Source organism: Triturus cristatus, chromosome 4_1 (assembly GCF_964204655.1).
Source record: "Triturus cristatus chromosome 4_1, aTriCri1.1, whole genome shotgun sequence".
Lineage (NCBI taxonomy): Eukaryota > Metazoa > Chordata > Amphibia > Caudata > Salamandridae > Triturus > Triturus cristatus.
In genome coordinates this window covers 1,359,969,193-1,359,981,780 of record NC_140585.1, presented here as the reverse complement: position 1 = coordinate 1,359,981,780, position 12,588 = coordinate 1,359,969,193, and positions in this window count along the sequence as shown.

Sequence of the window (12,588 nt, the reverse complement as noted above, 5' to 3'; positions counted from 1 at the left end):
CTCTCATTGTGATTTTTTTGGCTGCTGCAGTTTGCAGGCCCCGAGAGCAAAAATGGACCATGACCCCTCAAGAAGCTATTTTTTTTTTTTTTTTTTTTTTTTACTTTTGAACCTGGAAGCCTTGCTAGACGTGAGGGTGATCTTAGGAGTCTCATGTGGTTTTTTAGACTCCTTGCAGTTTGCAGGTCTCGGATGCAAAAATCTACCCTGAACAAGCTAGAGTTAACTTTTGAGCCTGGCAGCTTTGCTAGACGTGAGGGTGAGCTTAGGAGTCTCATGTGGTTTTTGAGACTTCTTGCACTTTGCAGCTTGATTTGACTTTTGAGCCTGGGAACCTTTTTAGACGTTAAGGTGAGCTTCGGAGTCTCATGCGGTTTTTCAGACTCCCGTTGGTCGTCAGCAAGTTTCCAGGATCTAGGGCTTCCAAACGCTTTTGCCAGCGTTTATGAAATCCTGCCACCAACTGTGAGTCTGGCCTCCATGAAAAAGCTTCATTTCACCTTTTCGACGCCCAGGAGTCTTCACTGTGAGATTTGGAATCTCATTTTGGGTTTTTTAGTTGCTGCAGTTTGCAGGCCCCGAGAGCAAAAATGGACCATGACCCCTCAAAAAGCTCGTTTTTTTTTTTTTTTTTTTTTTTTTTACTTTTGAACCTGGGAGCCTTGCTGGACGTGACGGTGGGCTGAGGAGTCTCATGTGGTTTTTGAGACTTCTTGCAGTTTGCAGCTTGATTTGACTTTTGAGCCTGGGAACCTTTTTAGACGTTAAGGTGAGCTGGGAGTCTCAAATGGTTTTTCTGACTCCCCGCAGTCAGTAAGCACGTTTCCAGGCTCTAGGCCTGCCAATTCAGTGTTTGCAAGCGTTTTTGAAATACTTCCACATAGTGACTCTGGCCTACATTAACAAGTATTTCACCTTTTCGCCGCACAGGAGTCTTCACTGAGAGATTTGACTGTCATGGCTCCGTGCAGTTTGCAGGCCTCGGGTGCAAAAATCAACACACTCACACAAGCTTGATGTGACTTTTGAGCCTGGGAACCTTTTGAGCCGTTAAGGTGAGCTTGGGAGTCTCATGCGGTTTTTCAGACTCCCCGTGGTCAGTAAGCAAGTTTCCAGGCTCTAGGGCTGCCAATACAGCTTTTGCCAGCGTTTATGAAATCCTACCACCAGCTGTGACTCTGGCCTCCATGAAAAAGCTTCATTTCACCTTTTCGACGCCCAGGAGTCTTCACTGTGAGATATGGAATCTCATTTTGGGTTTTTTAGATGCTGCAGTTTGCAGGCCCCGAGAGCAAAAATGGACCATGACCCCTCAAAAAGCTCGTTTTTTTTTTTTTTTTTTTTTGACTTTTGAACCTGGGAGCCTTGCTGGACGTGACGGTGGGCTTAGGAGTCTAATGTGGTTTTTGAGACTTCTTGCAGTTTGCCGCTTGATTTGACTTTTGAGCCTGGGAACCTTTTTAGACGTTAAGGTGAGCTGGGAGTCTCAAATGGTTTTTCCGACTCCCCGCAGTCAGTAAGCACGTTTCCAGGCTCTAGGCCTGCCAATTCAGTGTTTGCAAGCGTTTTTGAAATACTTCCACATAGTGACTCTGGCCTACATTAACAAGTATTTCACCTTTTCGCCGCACAGGAGTCTTCACTGAGAGATTTGACTGTCATGGCTCCGTGCAGTTTGCAGGCCTCGGGTGCAAAAATCAACACACTCACACAAGCATGATGTGACTTTTGAGCCTGGGAACCTTGAGCCGTTAAGGTGAGCTTGGGAGTCTCATGCGGTTTTTCAGACTCCCCGTGGTCAGTAAGCAAGTTTCCAGGCTCTAGGGCTGCCAATACAGCTTTTGCCAGCGTTTATGAAATCCTACCACCAGCTGTGACTCTGGCCTCCATGAAAAAGCTTCATTTCACCTTTTCGACGCCCAGGAGTCTTCACTGTGAGATATGGAATCTCATTTTGGGTTTTTTAGATGCTGCAGTTTGCAGGCCCCGAGAGCAAAAATGGACCAAGACCCCTTAAAAAGCTCTTTTTTTTTTTTTTTTTTTTTTGACTTTTGAACCTGGGAGCCTTGCTGGACGTGACGGTGGGCTTAGGAGTCTCATGTGGTTTTTGAGACTTCTTGCAGTTTGCAGCTTGATTTGACTTTTGAGCCTGGGAACCTTTTTAGACGTTAAGGTGAGCTGGGAGTCTCAAATGGTTTTTCGGACTCCCCGCAGTCAGTAAGCACGTTTCCAGGCTCTAGGCCTGCCAATTCAGTGTTTGCAAGCGTTTTTGAAATTCTTCCACATAGTGACTCTGCCTACATTAACAAGTATTTCACCTTTTCGCCGCACAGGAGTCTTCACTGAGAGATTTGACTGTCATGGCTCCGTGCAGTTTGCAGGCCTCGGTGCAAAAATCAACACACTCACACAAGCTTGATGTGACTTTTGAGCCTGGGAACCTTTTGAGCCGTGAAGGTGAGCTTGGAAGTCTCATGCGGTTTTTCAGACTTCCCGTGGTCAGTAAGCAAGTTTCCAGGCTCTGGGGCTGCCAATACAGCTTTTGCCAGCGTTTATGAAATCCTGCCACCAGCTGTGACTCTGGCCTCCATGAAAAAGCTTCATTTCACCTTTTCGACGCCCAGGAGTCTTCACTGTGAGATTTGGAATCTCATTTTGGGTTTTTTAGTTGTTGCAGTTTGCAGGCCCCGAGAGCAAAAATGGACCATGACCCCTCAAAAAGCTCGTTTTTTTTTTTTGTTTTTTTTTAACTTTTGAACCTGGGAGCCTTGCTGGACGTGACGGTGGGCTTAGAGTCTCATGTGGTTTTTGAGACTTCTTGCAGTTTGCAGCTTGATTTGACTTTTGAGCCTGGGATCCTTTTTAGACGTTAAGGTGAGCTGGGAGTCTCAAATGGTTTTTCGGACTCCCCGCAGTCAGTAAGCACGTTTCCAGGCTCTAGGCCTGCCAATTCAGTGTTTGCAAGCGTTTTTGAAATACTTCCACATAGTGACTCTGGCCTACATTAACAAGTATTTCACCTTTTCGCCGCACAGGAGTCTTCACTGAGAGATTTGACTGTCATGGCTCCGTGCAGTTTGCAGGCCTCGGGTGCAAAAATCAACACACTCACACAAGCTTGATGTGACTTTTGAGCCTGGGAACCTTTTGAGCCGTTAAGGTGAGCTTGGGAGTCTCATGCGGTTTTTCAGACTCCCCGTGGTCAGTAAGCAAGTTTCCAGGCTCTAGGGCTGCCAATACAGCTTTTGCCAGCGTTTATGAAATCCTGCCACCAGCTGTGACTCTGGCCTCCATGAAAAAGCTTCATTTCACCTTTTCGACGCCCAGGAGACTTCACTGTGAGATTTGGAATCTCATTTTGGGTTTTTTAGTTGCTGCAGTTTGCAGGCCCCGAGAGCAAAAATGACCATGACCCCTCAAAAAGCTCGTTTTTTTTTTTTCTTTTTTTTTTTGGACTTTTGAATCTGGGAGCCTTGCTGGACGTGACGGTGGGCTTAGGAGTCTCATGTGGTTTTTGAGACTTCTTGCAGTTTGCAGCTTGATTTGACTTTTGAGCCTGGGAACCTTTTTAGACGTTAAGGTGAGCTGGGAGTATCAAATGGTTTTTCCGACTCCCCGCAGTCAGTAAGCACATTTCCAGGCTCTAGGCCTGCCAATTCAATGTTTGCAAGCGTTTTTGAAATACTTCCACATAGTGACTCTGGCCTACGTTAACAATTATTTCACCTTTTCGCCGCACAGGAGTCTTCACTGAGAGATTTGACTGTCATGGCTCCGTGCAGTTTGCAGGCCTCGGGTGCAAAAATCAACACACTCACACAAGCTTGATGTGACTTTTGAGCCTGGGAACCTTGAGCCGTTAAGGTGAGCTTGGGAGTCTCATGCGGTTTTTCAGACTCCCCGTGGTCAGTAAGCAAGTTTCCAGGCTCTAGGGCTGCCAATACAGCTTTTGCCAGCGTTTATGAAATCCTGCCACCAGCTGTGACTCTGGCCTCCATGAAAAAGCTTCATTTCACCTTTTCGACGCCCAGGAATCTTCACTGTGAGATTTGGAATCTCATTTTGGGTTTTTTAGTTGCTGCAGTTTGCAGGCCCCGAGAGCAAAAATGGACCATGACCCCTCAAAAAGCTCGTTTTTTTTTTTTTTTGACTTTTGAACCTGGGAGCCTTGCTGGACGTGACGGTGGGCTTAGGAGTCTCATGTGGTTTTTGAGACTTCTTGCAGTTTGCAGCTTGATTTGACTTTTGAGCCTTGGAACCTTTTTAGACGTTAAGGTGAGCTGGGAGTCTCAAATGGTTTTTCCGACTCCCCGCAGTCAGTAAGCACGTTTCCAGGCTCTAGGCCTGCCAATTCAGTGTTTGCAAGCGTTTTTGAAATACTTCCACATAGTGACTCTGGCCTACATTAACAAGTATTTCACCTTTTCGCCGCACAGGAGTCTTCACTGAGAGATTTGACTGTCATGGCTCCGTGCAGTTTGCAGGCCTCGGGTGCAAAAATCAACACACTCACAAGCTTGATTTGACTTTTGAGCCTGGGAACCTTTTTAGCCGTTAAGGTGAGCTTGGGATTCTCATGCGGTTTTTCAGACTCCCCGTGGTCAGTAAGCAAGTTTCCAGGCTCTAGGGCTGCCAATACAGCTTTTGCCAGCGTTTATGAAATCCTGCCTCCAGCTGTGACTCTGGCCTACATGAAAAAGCTTCATTTCACCTTTTCGACGCCCAGGAGTCTTCACTGTGAGATTTGGAATCTCATTTTGGGTTTTTTAGTTGCTGCAGTTTGCAGGTCCCGAGAGCAAAAATGGACCATGACCGCTCAAAAAGCTAGTTTTTTTTTTTTTTTTTTTTTACTTTTGAACCTGGGAGCCTTGCTGGACGTGACGGTGGGCTTAGGAGTCTCATGTGGTTTTTGAGACTTCTTGCAGTTTGCAGCTTGATTTGACTTTTGAGCCTGGGAACCTTTTTAGACGTTAAGTTGAGCTGGGAGTCTCAAATGGTTTTTCCGACTCCCCGCAGTCAGTAAGCACGTTTCCAGGCTCTAGGCCTGCCAATTCAGTGTTTGCAAGCGTTTTTGAAATACTTCCACATGTAACTCTGGCCTACATTAACAAGTATTTCACCTTTTCGCCGCACAGGAGTCTTCACTGAGAGATTTGACTGTCATGGCTCCGTGCAGTTTGCAAGCCTCGGGTGCAAAAATCAACACACTCACACAAGCTTGATGTGACTTTTGAGCCTGGGAACCTTGAGCCGTTAAGGTGAGCTTGGGAGTCTCATGCGGTTTTTCAGACTCCCCGTGGTCAGTAAGCAAGTTTCCAGGCTCTAGGGCTGCCAATACAGCTTTGCCTGCGTTTATGAAATCCTGCCACCAACTGTGACTCTGGCCTCCATGAAAAAGCTTCATTTCACCTTTTCGACGCCCAGGAGTCTTCACTGTGAGATTTGGACTCTCATTGTGATTTTTTTGGCTGCTGCAGTTTGCAGGCCCCGAGAGCAAAAATGGACCATGACCCCTCAAGAAGCTATTTTTTTTTTATTTTTTTTTTTTTACTTTTGAACCTGGAAGCCTTGCTAGACGTGAGGGTGATCTTAGGAGTCTCATGTGGTTTTTTAGACTCCTTGCAGTTTGCAGGTCTCGGATGCAAAAATCTACCCTGAACAAGCTAGAGTTAACTTTTGAGCCTGGCAGCTTTGCTAGACGTGAGGGTGAGCTTAGGAGTCTCATGTGGTTTTTGAGACTTCTTGCACTTTGCAGCTTGATTTGACTTTTGAGCCTGGGAACCTTTTTAGACGTTAAGGTGAGCTTCGGAGTCTCATGCGGTTTTTCAGACTCCCGTTGGTCGTCAGCAAGTTTCCAGGATCTAGGGCTTCCAAACGCTTTTGCCAGCGTTTATGAAATCCTGCCACCAACTGTGAGTCTGGCCTCCATGAAAAAGCTTCATTTCACCTTTTCGACGCCCAGGAGTCTTCACTGTGAGATTTGGAATCTCATTTTGGGTTTTTTAGTTGCTGCAGTTTGCAGGCCCCGAGAGCAAAAATGGACCATGACCCCTCAAAAAGCTCGTTATTTTTTTTTTTTTTTTTTTTTTTTTACTTTTGAACCTGGGAGCCTTGCTGGACGTGACGGTGGGCTGAGGAGTCTCATGTGGTTTTTGAGACTTCTTGCAGTTTGCAGCTTGATTTGACTTTTGAGCCTGGGAACCTTTTTAGACGTTAAGGTGAGCTGGGAGTCTCAAATGGTTTTTCTGACTCCCCGCAGTCAGTAAGCACGTTTCCAGGCTCTAGGCCTGCCAATTCAGTGTTTGCAAGCGTTTTTGAAATACTTCCACATAGTGACTCTGGCCTACATTAACAAGTATTTCACCTTTTCGCCGCACAGGAGTCTTCACTGAGAGATTTGACTGTCATGGCTCCGTGCAGTTTGCAGGCCTCGGGTGCAAAAATCAACACACTCACACAAGCTTGATGTGACTTTTGAGCCTGGGAACCTTTTGAGCCGTTAAGGTGAGCTTGGGAGTCTCATGCGGTTTTTCAGACTCCCCGTGGTCAGTAAGCAAGTTTCCAGGCTCTAGGGCTGCCAATACAGCTTTTGCCAGCGTTTATGAAATCCTACCACCAGCTGTGACTCTGGCCTCCATGAAAAAGCTTCATTTCACCTTTTCGACGCCCAGGAGTCTTCACTGTGAGATATGGAATCTCATTTTGGGTTTTTTAGATGCTGCAGTTTGCAGGCCCCGAGAGCAAAAATGGACCAAGACCCCTTAAAAAGCTCTTTTTTTTTTTTTTTTTTTTTTTGACTTTTGAACCTGGGAGCCTTGCTGGACGTGACGGTGGGCTTAGGAGTCTCATGTGGTTTTTGAGACTTCTTGCAGTTTGCAGCTTGATTTGACTTTTGAGCCTGGGAACCTTTTTAGACGTTAAGGTGAGCTGGGAGTCTCAAATGGTTTTTCGGACTCCCCGCAGTCAGTAAGCACGTTTCCAGGCTCTAGGCCTGCCAATTCAGTGTTTGCAAGCGTTTTTGAAATTCTTCCACATAGTGACTCTGCCTACATTAACAAGTATTTCACCTTTTCGCCGCACAGGAGTCTTCACTGAGAGATTTGACTGTCATGGCTCCGTGCAGTTTGCAGGCCTCGGGTGCAAAAATCAACACACTCACACAAGCTTGATGTGACTTTTGAGCCTGGGAACCTTTTGAGCCGTTAAGGTGAGCTTGGGAGTCTCATGCGGTTTTTCAGACTCCCCGTGGTCAGTAAGCAAGTTTCCAGGCTCTGGGGCTGCCAATACAGCTTTTGCCAGCGTTTATGAAATCCTGCCACCAGCTGTGACTCTGGCCTCCATGAAAAAGCTTCATTTCACCTTTTCGACGCCCAGGAGTCTTCACTGTGAGATTTGGAATCTCATTTTGGGTTTTTTAGTTGTTGCAGTTTGCAGGCCCCGAGAGCAAAAATGGACCATGACCCCTCAAAAAGCTCGTTTTTTTTTTTTGTTTTTTTTTAACTTTTGAACCTGGGAGCCTTGCTGGACGTGACGGTGGGCTTAGAGTCTCATGTGGTTTTTGAGACTTCTTGCAGTTTGCAGCTTGATTTGACTTTTGAGCCTGGGATCCTTTTTAGACGTTAAGGTGAGCTGGGAGTCTCAAATGGTTTTTCGGACTCCCCGCAGTCAGTAAGCACGTTTCCAGGCTCTAGGCCTGCCAATTCAGTGTTTGCAAGCGTTTTTGAAATACTTCCACATAGTGACTCTGGCCTACATTAACAAGTATTTCACCTTTTCGCCGCACAGGAGTCTTCACTGAGAGATTTGACTGTCATGGCTCCGTGCAGTTTGCAGGCCTCGGGTGCAAAAATCAACACACTCACACAAGCTTGATGTGACTTTTGAGCCTGGGAACCTTTTGAGCCGTTAAGGTGAGCTTGGGAGTCTCATCCGGTTTTTCAGACTCCCCGTGGTCAGTAAGCAAGTTTCCAGGCTCTAGGGCTGCCAATACAGCTTTTGCCAGCGTTTATGAAATCCTGCCACCAGCTGTGACTCTGGCCTCCATGAAAAAGCTTCATTTCACCTTTTCGACGCCCAGGAGACTTCACTGTGAGATTTGGAATCTCATTTTGGGTTTTTTAGTTGCTGCAGTTTGCAGGCCCCGAGAGCAAAAATGACCATGACCCCTCAAAAAGCGCGTTTTTTTTTTTTCTTTTTTTTTTTTGACTTTTGAATCTGGGAGCCTTGCTGGACGTGACGGTGGGCTTAGGAGTCTCATGTGGTTTTTGAGACTTCTTGCAGTTTGCAGCTTGATTTGACTTTTGAGCCTGGGAACCTTTTTAGACGTTAAGGTGAGCTGGGAGTATCAAATGGTTTTTCCGACTCCCCGCAGTCAGTAAGCACATTTCCAGGCTCTAGGCCTGCCAATTCAATGTTTGCAAGCGTTTTTGAAATACTTCCACATAGTGACTCTGGCCTACGTTAACAAGTATTTCACCTTTTCGCCGCACAGGAGTCTTCACTGAGAGATTTGACTGTCATGGCTCCGTGCAGTTTGCAGGCCTCGGGTGCAAAAATCAACACACTCACACAAGCTTGATGTGACTTTTGAGCCTGGGAACCTTTTGAGCCGTAAGGTGAGCTTGGAAGTCTCATGCGGTTTTTCAGACTCCCCGTGGTCGGTAAGCAAGTTTCCAGGCTCTAGGGCTGCCAATACAGCTTTTGCCAGCGTTTATGAAATCCTGCCACCAGCTGTGACTCTGGCCTCCATGAAAAAGCTTCATTTCACCTTTTCGACGCCCAGGAGTCTTCACTGTGAGATTTGGAATCTCATTTTGGGTTTTTTAGTTGTTGCAGTTTGCAGGCCCCGAGAGCAAAATGGACCATGACCCCTCAAAAAGCTCGTTTTTTTTTTTTTTTTTTTTTTTTTTTACTTTTGAACCTGGGAGCCTTGCTGGACGTGACGGTGGGCTGAGGAGTCTCATGTGGTTTTTGAGACTTCTTGCAGTTTGCAGCTTGATTTGACTTTTGAGCCTGGGAACCTTTTTAGACGTTAAGGTGAGCTGGGAGTCTCAAATGGTTTTTCTGACTCCCCGCAGTCAGTAAGCACGTTTCCAGGCTCTAGGCCTGCCAATTCAGTGTTTCCAAGCGTTTTTGAAATACTTCCACATAGTGACTCTGGCCTACATTAACAAGTATTTCACCTTTTCGCCGCACAGGAGTCTTCACTGAGAGATTTGACTGTCATGGCTCCGTGCAGTTTGCAGGCCTCGGGTGCAAAAATCAACACACTCACACAAGCTTGATGTGACTTTTGAGCCTGGGAACCTTTTGAGCCGTTAAGGTGAGCTTGGGAGTCTCATGCGGTTTTTCAGACTCCCCGTGGTCAGTAAGCAAGTTTCCAGGCTCTAGGGCTGCCAATACAGCTTTTGCCAGCGTTTATGAAATCCTACCACCAGCTGTGACTCTGGCCTCCATGAAAAAGCTTCATTTCACCTTTTCGACGCCCAGGAGTCTTCACTGTGAGATATGGAATCTCATTTTGGGTTTTTTAGATGCTGCAGTTTGCAGGCCCCGAGAGCAAAAATGGACCATGACCCCTCAAAAAGCTCGTTTTTTTTTTTTTTTTTTTTTTTTTTGACTTTTGAACCTGGGAGCCTTGCTGGACGTGACGGTGGGCTTAGGAGTCTAATGTGGTTTTTGAGACTTCTTGCAGTTTGCAGCTTGATTTGACTTTTGAGCCTGGGAACCTTTTTAGACGTTAAGGTGAGCTGGGAGTCTCAAATGGTTTTTCCGACTCCCCGCAGTCAGTAAGCACGTTTCCAGGCTCTAGGCCTGCCAATTCAGTGTTTGCAAGCGTTTTTGAAATACTTCCACATAGTGACTCTGGCCTACATTAACAAGTATTTCACCTTTTCGCCGCACAGGAGTCTTCACTGAGAGATTTGACTGTCATGGCTCCGTGCAGTTTGCAGGCCTCGGGTGCAAAAATCAACACACTCACACAAGCTTGATGTGACTTTTGAGCCTGGGAACCTTGAGCCGTTAAGGTGAGCTTGGGAGTCTCATGCGGTTTTTCAGACTCCCCGTGGTCAGTAAGCAAGTTTCCAGGCTCTAGGGCTGCCAATACAGCTTTTGCCAGCGTTTATGAAATCCTACCACCAGCTGTGACTCTGGCCTCCATGAAAAAGCTTCATTTCACCTTTTCGACGCCCAGGAGTCTTCACTGTGAGATATGGAATCTCATTTTGGGTTTTTTAGATGCTGCAGTTTGCAGGCCCCGAGAGCAGAAATGGACCCAGACCCCTTAAAAAGCTCTTTTTTTTTTTTTTTTTTTTTTTTGACTTTTGAACCTGGGAGCCTTGCTGGACGTGACGGTGGGCTTAGGAGTCTCATGTGGTTTTTGAGACTTCTTGCAGTTTGCAGCTTGATTTGACTTTTGAGCCTGGGAACCTTTTTAGACGTTAAGGTGAGCTGGGAGTCTCAAATGGTTTTTCGGACTCCCCGCAGTCAGTAAGCACGTTTCCAGGCTCTAGGCCTGCCAATTCAGTGTTTGCAAGCGTTTTTGAAATTCTTCCACATAGTGACTCTGCCTACATTAACAAGTATTTCACCTTTTCGCCGCACAGGAGTCTTCACTGAGAGATTTGACTGTCATGGCTCCGTGCAGTTTGCAGGCCTCGGGTGCAAAAATCAACACACTCACACAAGCTTGATGTGACTTTTGAGCCTGGGAACCTTTTGAGCCGTTAAGGTGAGCTTGGGAGTCTCATGCGGTTTTTCAGACTCCCCGTGGTCAGTAAGCAAGTTTCCAGGCTCTGGGGCTGCCAATACAGCTTTTGCCAGCGTTTATGAAATCCTGCCACCAGCTGTGACTCTGGCCTCCATGAAAAAGCTTCATTTCACCTTTTCGACGCCCAGGAGTCTTCACTGTGAGATTTGGAATCTCATTTTGGGTTTTTTAGTTGTTGCAGTTTGCAGGCCCCGAGAGCAAAAATGGACCATGACCCCTCAAAAAGCTCGTTTTTTTTTTTTGTTTTTTTTTAACTTTTGAACCTGGGAGCCTTGCTGGACGTGACGGTGGGCTTAGAGTCTCATGTGGTTTTTGAGACTTCTTGCAGTTTGCAGCTTGATTTGACTTTTGAGCCTGGGATCCTTTTTAGACGTTAAGGTGAGCTGGGAGTCTCAAATGGTTTTTCGGACTCCCCGCAGTCAGTAAGCACGTTTCCAGGCTCTAGGCCTGCCAATTCAGTGTTTGCAAGCGTTTTTGAAATACTTCCACATAGTGACTCTGGCCTACATTAACAAGTATTTCACCTTTTCGCCGCACAGGAGTCTTCACTGAGAGATTTGACTGTCATGGCTCCGTGCAGTTTGCAGGCCTCGGGTGCAAAAATCAACACACTCACACAAGCTTGATGTGACTTTTGAGCCTGGGAACCTTTTGAGCCGTTAAGGTGAGCTTGGGAGTCTCATGCGGTTTTTCAGACTCCCCGTGGTCAGTAAGCAAGTTTCCAGGCTCTAGGGCTGCCAATACAGCTTTTGCCAGCGTTTATGAAATCCTGCCACCAGCTGTGACTCTGGCCTCCATGAAAAAGCTTCATTTCACCTTTTCGACGCCCAGGAGACTTCACTGTGAGATTTGGAATCTCATTTTGGGTTTTTTAGTTGCTGCAGTTTGCAGGCCCCGAGAGCAAAAATGACCATGACCCCTCAAAAAGCTCGTTTTTTTTTTTTCTTTTTTTTTTTTTGACTTTTGAATCTGGGAGCCTTGCTGGACGTGACGGTGGGCTTAGGAGTCTCATGTGGTTTTTGAGACTTCTTGCAGTTTGCAGCTTGATTTGACTTTTGAGCCTGGGAACCTTTTTAGACGTTAAGGTGAGCTGGGAGTATCAAATGGTTTTTCCGACTCCCCGCAGTCAGTAAGTACATTTCCAGGCTCTAGGCCTGCCAATTCAATGTTTGCAAGCGTTTTTGAAATACTTCCACATAGTGACTCTGGCCTACGTTAACAAGTATTTCACCTTTTCGCCGCACAGGAGTCTTCACTGAGAGATTTGACTGTCATGGCTCCGTGCAGTTTGCAGGCCTCGGGTGCAAAAATCAACACACTCACAAGCTTGATTTGACTTTTGAGCCTGGGAACCTTTTTAGCCGTTAAGGTGAGCTTGGGATTCTCATGCGGTTTTTCAGACTCCCCGTGGTCAGTAAGCAAGTTTCCAGGCTCTAGGGCTGCCAATACAGCTTTTGCCAGCGTTTATGAAATCCTGCCACCAGATGTGACTCTGGCCTCCATGAAAAAGCTTCATTTCACCTTTTCGACGCCCAGGAGTCTTCACTGTGAGATTTGGAATCTCATTTTGGGTTTTTTAGTTGCTGCAGTTTGCAGGTCCCGAGAGCAAAAATGGACCATGACCGCTCAAAAAGCTAGTTTTTATTTTTTGTTTTGTTTTTTTTTTTTTACTTTTGAACCTGGGAGCCTTGCTGGACGTGACGGTGGGCTTAGGAGTCTCATGTGGTTTTTGAGACTTCTTGCAGTTTGCAGCTTGATTTGACTTTTGAGCCTGGGAACCTTTTTAGACGTTAAGGTGAGCTGGGAGTCTCAAATGG